Consider the following 8,117-nt stretch of genomic DNA (forward strand, 5'->3'; position numbering starts at 1 on the left):
GTTGCTTCGGCCAAGTCCGGAGGCGCCAGACGCTGCCATGGGCTCTGTCTGCGTCCAAGGAGACCAGGACATTGGGCGGGCGGACGGCATGTCCTTGCTGGCTGGTCCTGGAGGAGGGATGGGGGGGGGTCATTCTGGGAACCCGGGCCGCCTGCAGGGCCAGGCAGCATCTCCCGGCATCTGTTCACCTGCCCTGCTCCCCAGAGCAGCCTGGACCTCACGTGGGTCTCCTGACAGTTGTGGCCATGTGACCCAGGTGTACATGGCCAGGTCCGGTGGACATGTGAGGGGGTGTGGGCGTGCATGGGTGCGCGTGGGCATGTCGGCACAGACGTGTGCATCTGGGGCCGGGTTTGTGTGCATGTGTGGGGCTTGATATACACGTGCAGGGGTCTTAATGTCCCAGCCCCAAAAACCTGGGGCACTGCACCCACCTGCAGGAGCATTGCACTTTGCACGCCCAGGCCTCTCCACACACTCCGGCGTGGATGAGAGGATGACATGTATCAGTAGGTATGAGGCAAGACGTGTGCTCAGTTGACACCCGCCAGGTCCTGTACAAGCTCAGCCTCAGCTTCAGGCAGAAGGAGCGGTGTCAGTCCCCCATTGTCGGTGAGGAAACCAAGGACAGCGGCCTGTCTAAGGCCACTGGGGTTCCTGCCTATAAATCCTCCTTACCGGGTGGGGCTCAGACAGGAAAATGTCCCACCCAAGTGGGAAACGGGTTTGGCCCCGAAGAAAGGCTCTGCCCAGATCACAGGCCCTATTCTGGAATGTGAGGCTTGCTTTGGACTTGTTCTTCTGTGTAGGGACAGGGCGGGGGGCCATGGAATCCAAGGGTTGGATGGGCCTTTGGGGTCACTCGGAGCAGCCCTCTGCTGCTAACATGGGGGCTGATGGCCAGGACCCTTGCAGAGGAGGGAGCCCCAGTTGGAGGGCCTCACTCCCCCTACTCCTTGGAGGCTGCTTCCTCACCTGTAGAAAGGAGCTCCCCCTCTACTCCTTTGGGAGGGGGTGCCCTGCTGGAGGGCTGAGACCCGAGGTCAGCTCAGGGACAAGTGGGTGGTCCTAGCCTGCTCTCCTGCCGGTCTGGGAGGGGAGATGAGCTGGTGGGGGGGGGGCAGGAAGAAGGAGACTGAAGGGTTCTGAGGCGGGGAGGCAGGCCTTCCAGTTCAGTTAGTGAAGGGATTTGTCATTTTAATGATGTGATATTTCTTGCCTGGCTCTGGGCCGTGGCAGCACGGAGGGGACAGCTGCCTCCTTGAATGAGGAGGCGCCTGTGGTGGGGGCCGTCCTCAGGCTTCTGCGCTTACCCCAGCCAGGGTCTGGGGGCAAGACCCGGATACCGGGGGTTTGGGGACCATTGACCATCACACGACCCCATCTCCAGTCCAGCTCTGCTTCTCCCTTCCTGGGGAACCTGGACGAGCCCTTCCCCATGTCCGAGGCTCAGTTTCCTCATCGATGAAGTGGGGCCAGTACTGTCACCCCTGGCTCCCAGCACTGACCACCGTTGACTCCAGAGGCTTTCACATCCTCCCCTTTGCTGTCTCTTCTGGTCTCACCACCCAGAACCCCTCTGCTGCTCTTATATTTCTGTAGAGCCTCAGTAGGTCCCCTCCCCCAAGACAACAGGGTCTTTTGGAAGTGCTGACCTGGCTCCCGCTCCCCCTGCCTCCCTGGCCCCCTGCCCCCATCCCAAGTCCACGCCTCTGCCTCCCCTCCCTGGCATCTCTCACAGCCACCTCTATTTGTCACATGGGAGAGTGACAGCTGGTTTCCCATTCAGTCTCGCCTGCCCCATGTTCCGGCACATAGTAGGCTCTCGATAAGTGTGTGTTTGTGGAACGACTGGAGGGGCCACGCAGCTGCCCTCCTGCCCCTGGTGTGCAATGGGAGGTTGAGGGTGGTGGCCACAGCCAGTGTGGCCCGGTGGGTGGCCTATCCATCGGCTTGGCTCTGTGCCTGACCAGATGGCACAGAGCCCCTGGGGAGGGAGAGGAAGAAAAGATCCATCACCCAACCGGCTGGTCTGTGGGTGTGTGGGTGTGTCGCACCTGCCCCCCATGAGATCCCCATTCATCATGCTGTCCCTGGGATACTGGGACAGGATGAGCAGGTGGCACGCACCTCTGGCGGGCTCTGTGGGGACCCGAACCTTCAGGACATCATCAGAGCTCTCCCGGGGCACAGGGGAAATTGAGGTCTGGAAGAGGGTGGCCGAAATTAAAAGTGGGGAACCTGGGGCCAGACTGACTAGTGTTTGAGTGACAGCCCTGGGACCCACTTCTGTGACCCTGGGTAAGTTCTCTGGCCTCTCAGAGCCAATGTCTTCATCCGTAAAATGGGGACACAGTAGTGTCCCCTCACCCAGAAGAGGAGAGGATTCCTGGAGATGAGGCCCCCGGGCTGTCTCTTACCCAGCTGGCCCCACTCTTCTGGCTGATGGCAGAGGGTGTAGGCAGTAACTGGCCCACCAGATTCAGGCGGGACCCGCTCATTGTCTGGGCATCAGGGAGAAGGAGACATTGATGGATGTCCCTCCCCAGCCAGAGGGGCTGGGGAGAGGGAAGGGGGGCACTGAGTGAGGACCAGGTCCCTGGTGATTACAGCTCAGCTGATGGGACCAGCTGGCTAGGGGACATCACGCCCCAGACTCTCTCCCAGCCCCCCCAGCTGGTTTGCTGGGAAGTCACAGCCTCCCTCCTCCTCAGCATTTTAATGATAAAAGCAAACACTTTCTGAGCTAGCCTTTCATCAGAATTGCACAGCAGCCTAGGGAGTAGGGTAAGATCTTGGGCCTTAAGAGCCTCATTGCACAGACAGGGAAACTGAGACCCTTTCCCTCACTCAGCAAATATGGACTGAGCTCCTGCCTACTCAGAGCCAGGCACTGTGCTGGGCACGGGGAAGTCGGACGAGAAGGTTTTGGCCACCTGCTTGCAGCCGGGTGTTCTGGAAGTTACAGGTGGATCGAGACTGAGTTTGGCCTCAATGAGGATGTGGCGGCAAGCAGCCCTTCGGGTAGCAGATACTCCCCCCGGCAGTCACGGGGTGCACTCGGTGCCCAGCGTTGTGCTGACCCCTTAAGGTGCATTGTCTCATTTCCTCATCCAAGGCAGGCACTGGCGACCCTGTTTTTCAGCCTCAAGAACTGGAGCTCCAAGCACTGATGTGACTGACTTGGAACCCCCCAGCTGGGACAAGGCCGAGCCCACCAGTGCATCCAGAACTTGGGTTATTTCCACCCTCCCCCTGGGCCCACATATCTGGGCCAGGCCTGGCTCAATAAGGAGCTGCCAAGTGGGAGACTCAGGAATGAACTAGCCCAGGCATCCCAGCAGAGCTAAGCCCAGCCCGGAATCCTCAATTCCTCCTGTGCCTTGGGGGGCTTCCAGAATGTGATCCCACCCCCAGACAGCCCCTCCCACATCTGTCCTGTCCTGGGCTTGGCCCCACTGCTGGGCCCCTTCAGATAGCACATGGCCACCTTGAGGTAATGTAAGGTGGGGTGGGGGCTCTGTTCCATCCACTCTGAGCTGGGCCAGGGGGAGGAACTCTCCTCTGAAACTGAGAAGCAGAAAGATCCGGATCCCTGGCTGGGGGAGGGGAGAGGGGCATGTGGGCACCCCAAGCTCAGGCTCCTCCCATCTCTCATGGGGTCAGTGCAAAGGGCTCTCTTGGGGCCTCATGGTGCCACCTGGTATGCAAAGTGGTGAACGTGGCCCTCCTGGGGGCCACTGAGGATTAAAGAGAGAGACCCAGAACGCCAAGCCAAACACAGATCAGTGCTATTCTTTTCACACTCCTTGGTGTCTGGCCAGAGCAGGGGCTCAGGGGATTCTGTGGCCATGACCCCAGGCAGACAGGGTCGGTCACTGCTGGAGTGGGGTTTTAGAGTTTGCTCTCCTGAACCAGGCCTGGTGCTGGACCGGCCCGAAGGAGGTGGGGGGCTCTGGGAGGGTGCCGTGCTTGGCCTGTGCTGACCTACCCAGCGGAGCAGAGCTGGCTGTAATGAAGTGGGCTAGCCCCAGGCTGGCACTGATTTCACGTCTCGGTGGCCACTTCCCAGCCGGTAAATGTCACTGGAGAGAGCAGCCGTGGCACCTGGCACGGGACCAGTCGGGGGTGGGGGTGGACAGGCTGCCAGAGGGGCAGGGGATGCCCGTGGAATGCTGATGCTAGCTCGGGGTTCCCAGACCCTCCAGACACCCCTCCAGGTCCCAAGGGGCTGTGCCAACCAGCTGCAGCTGTCACCCACTCAGGGACCTTTGCCACCACCAGCGCCTCTCCAGAGTCAATCTACAAATGGCCTGAGCTCCAGTGCTGGGAGGGGTCCCCCCCGCCCCCCCTGCCATTGGCTCCCTCCCTTCCCCACCCCACACTTCTTTGGGGTAAGCTCAGGGAGGTTTGGAGAGAGGCACAGCTGCCCAGGACGCCTGAGCGGGAGGTGGAACTCTGGGAGAGCCTCTCCCGGCCCATGACAGCCCCTGCTGCCCTGAGCTGTCTCCTCTGATCACTGAGTCTAGAACAAGCTAATGGTAAAGAGCTATAAACCACAGGGTGACCGGTCTTGTTTAATAAACTCTCGCTGCAGCAGGCACTTGCTCAGAACCCGGTGTCCGTGACCCTGTTCGTCCCCCACGATGACCCTGTGGTCAGTGGGAACTGATTCCACTGTGCAGGAAAAAATGTGAGAGAGCTAAGGAACGTGCCAGAGGAAGCAGGATCCCACCCGCTCCAGCTCTGCTGTGCTACCTGGAGTCCTCAAGGCACCCTCCCTCTGCTCAGCTCCCCACCCCAGAGGAGATGGGGCTGTCTGCCCTGCACTGTCTTCATCTTCCCCTGTCTCCTGGGGTTGCCAGGAAGCAGGAGGTGGGATGAGAGGTAATCTGCCAGTGCGGCTGTTCCACCGCTCATCTTGGACTCTGAGCAGCTCTCAGCTTCGAATCCTCCGGGCTAGTGAGTGCTGTGGGGAGGGAGACGGGGCACAAGTCCCTTCCAGGTCTGAACCCAAGGAGGAGCTGGGCCTCCTGAAGGACTAGAAAGCAAGAAGGGCTGATGTGTCACCACTTACTGTTCTCTGCCCCGTCCCGTGTCCCCTTTCTCTCCTAGAACCTCCTTTGAAAAGACACAATCTGTCCAACCCCCCACCCAACCTAGACTCAACTTTCCTGGGTGCACCCACCCTAAGTTGCACGGATGGGTTCCTGGCTGACAGGACATGGGGGTGTCTGACGCCAGGCCTGCTGCTGGAGGGTCTGGGACCAGTGTGCCTGGGGCAGACACGCAGCAGCCCCTGAGTCAGGCCTGCCTGTAATGCTGTGACTTCCACATCGTGACTGCTGGGGCCCTTCAGCCCTGTGGGAGCCACCCCCGAGTTATCTGTATTTCCTGGCCCCCTTCCCTGCCCAGGGAGCTCCTCCTCTGTGGACACCAATTGCCTTCCCAGGCCTCTCCACCCTATACCCAGCACTGGCTGGCCCCAGCAGAGAGTGGCGGATGGGGGTCCTGGCTTTGGCCCAGGGAGGGGACTGTCCCTGGCACGGGGTGGCCTCTCAGATGGGGGGGTTAGGGGGCAGCTCACAGGCCTGCTTTGTGGGCAAGCGATGCCCACTCCACCTTGCAGCTGGTCCCGGCTCCCCCTTCCAGCGGTTCCCTGTACACTCCTACGTGGGGCGGGGAGCCCTGGCATCCCCAGCCGCTCTCTCTCTTCCGTGGGAAAGAGGAGGGAGGAGAGAAAAGCCGTATTAATAAAAGAATAGGATACTGCGACTAACTCCGCAGCGTGTGCCGCTCAGAATAGCAATGTGCTTTCTCAAGGCAAACAGAACTCCCCAGGTGTTAATGCAAATTCACTCCAGTTAAGATGAAAGAGGGTTGTTTCCCCCTTTGCTGGCTAATATGAAGGACTTAATAGATTCAGCTTGGGAACTTCAGGCTGGGAGCAGGAGGCTGGGGGAGGGATGGAGGCATGGGCGAGGAAGGGAGGTCCCCACGGGATTCAGGGCACCTCGACGGCCATAGTGCAGCGGTCCGGCTCCTGCCGCCTCATCCTCTCTCCCTGAAGCGGACAAGACCCCTGGCTCAGGAGGAGGCCCTGGGAAAGCCCAGGGGGGCCATGCCAGCCCCCTGCCCTGTGCCCGCTGCCCTTCATATTAACCTGGGGGCTAACGCCACAATCGTCAGTCCTTCATTTGTGCCAGAGGAGCGTGGAGCTTGGAGAAGGGACCGACTGGGGCGAGCCTGGCCGGCTGTGCAGGGCACCCGGTTCCAGGGTCCAGTCCAGCTCTCAGCTGGCCGTGACTGCCCCTGTGGGAGAGAGGGTCCCTCACTTCCCATCAGGCTCCCTGGGTGGTGAAACTGGTTTGACAGGGCCTGGGGAGACCAGCCTGAGGAATTCCTTCAGAAACATGCAGTTCGAAGACTATTGGAACAAGAAAGGGCTTCAGAGTTCCTCTGGCCCAAACCTGACCTTTTATAGCCAAGGACTTGGAAGCCCAGAGAGTAGAGGGACTTACTCAAGGCCACACAGCTGCAAGCAGAGAGCCTCTCAAGGACCATACTCCAGGCTCTACTCTCCTGGAAACCTGAGTGGCCCTCTGTGGCACACAGTTTGGGGGACTCCACCAGCCACAGGCCCCTTCATCCCATGACGGAGGAGGGGAGAGTGGGGACACCCTTCTCCCACCCCGGTGTCCCTGGGCTAAGCTGTCTATCCCAGACCAAGCAGATTTGGCACACATATTTTCCCCAGAATCATCCTCCATTGAAAACTGCCCGCGGTCCCAGCTGGGCCAGTCCAGGGAGGGGAACAGGGACACCACACAGAGGCTGGTCTAAGGCTGGGACCCGGGGAGAGTGTCTCCTGGCTCAGCTGGGGACAAAGGGCAACTTCAGGGAGATGTGGGTGGGGGAGCGAGGCTGCCCCCAACCAATCCTCTTCACTCATCTGCATTTAACTCCTCTCTCTCGGGGCAAATGGCACAGCAGGTTCCCGAAAGGAGACACCTCCGCAGCCTTTTCCCTTTTGTTTACGGACTTAATTCCCTCAGATCAAAGAGTGCCCCTTCCTCCCCTCGCAGGCAGGCGGGGGAATTACATTATTTATATTGGAAATGGGCAAGACTCCGTGGGGACTTCTTCCTTATGCCTGATAAGAGAAAATCAGGTCACTGCCATGCCTCCCTGGTGTCTGTGGTTGGGTTCTGACAGCTCGGGCACCCACAGGCTGGGGAAGAGCGCCAGGTGCGGAGCCGGTGCGGCCCACCCAACCCCTCTCTTGCTCTGAGCCTCCGGTAAATTATTGACCAGAGCAGCGGGCATTAATGTGACAACACTAGAACATCCTTTCCATGCAGCCCCAGCCTGGGTTATCTATCATCTCCGGGGCTTTGCAGCTGGCACTGGGCAAACACAGTGAGGACAAACAAGCCAGATGCAGGTTCATTAAAGCTCCCAGCACAGGTGGAGGGACGGCTCCCCCCACCCCCGACTGGGGGCAGCTGGTGGGCTTGACCCCTCGGAGCCACAGCTTCCTCTGGTCACCACTGCTCTTTTCTCTGCTTCCTCCTTGCAATGCCCACCCCAACTCCCCCCGCCCCCCCCCAAGAGCCACCCTCAACCAAGTGGCACCGTGCTAGGAGCTCTCTTATTAATCCCCACAAAAACCCTGTAACTTGCCTAGGGTCACACGGCTGGCAAGTCGCTGAGAAGGGATGGGGACCAAGGTCTGAATTCCAAGTCAGGAAGGGCTGAGCCCTTCAGCTCTATGGTTTCCTTAGCCCTCTCCCCCGCTGGGTGTCAAGAAAAAAAAAATGTGCCGCTTCACGAGTGCCACTTCTATTACTTGTAGATAATGGTGACACTGCCCCACATCCTCCCCCTTTTTCTTAGAAATCTGAGTACTGCTCAGAATCTGCTCTTCACGTTATTCAGACAACATTCCAGAGGTACCCAGAGAGGTCACTGTCAACTCTCTTTTCAGAGGGAGAAGCGGGTTTGGAGAAGCAGAGCCCCTGGCCCGGCAGGGACGGCAGGGACGGCAGGGATGACAGGGACGGGGGAGCCTCTCCCCGCTCGGACTGCGGCACTCCTCACAGGTCTGGATTTCTTCA

The sequence above is a fragment of the Martes martes genome, assembly GCF_963455335.1.
Source record: "Martes martes genome assembly, chromosome: 13".
Classification (NCBI taxonomy): domain Eukaryota; kingdom Metazoa; phylum Chordata; class Mammalia; order Carnivora; family Mustelidae; genus Martes; species Martes martes.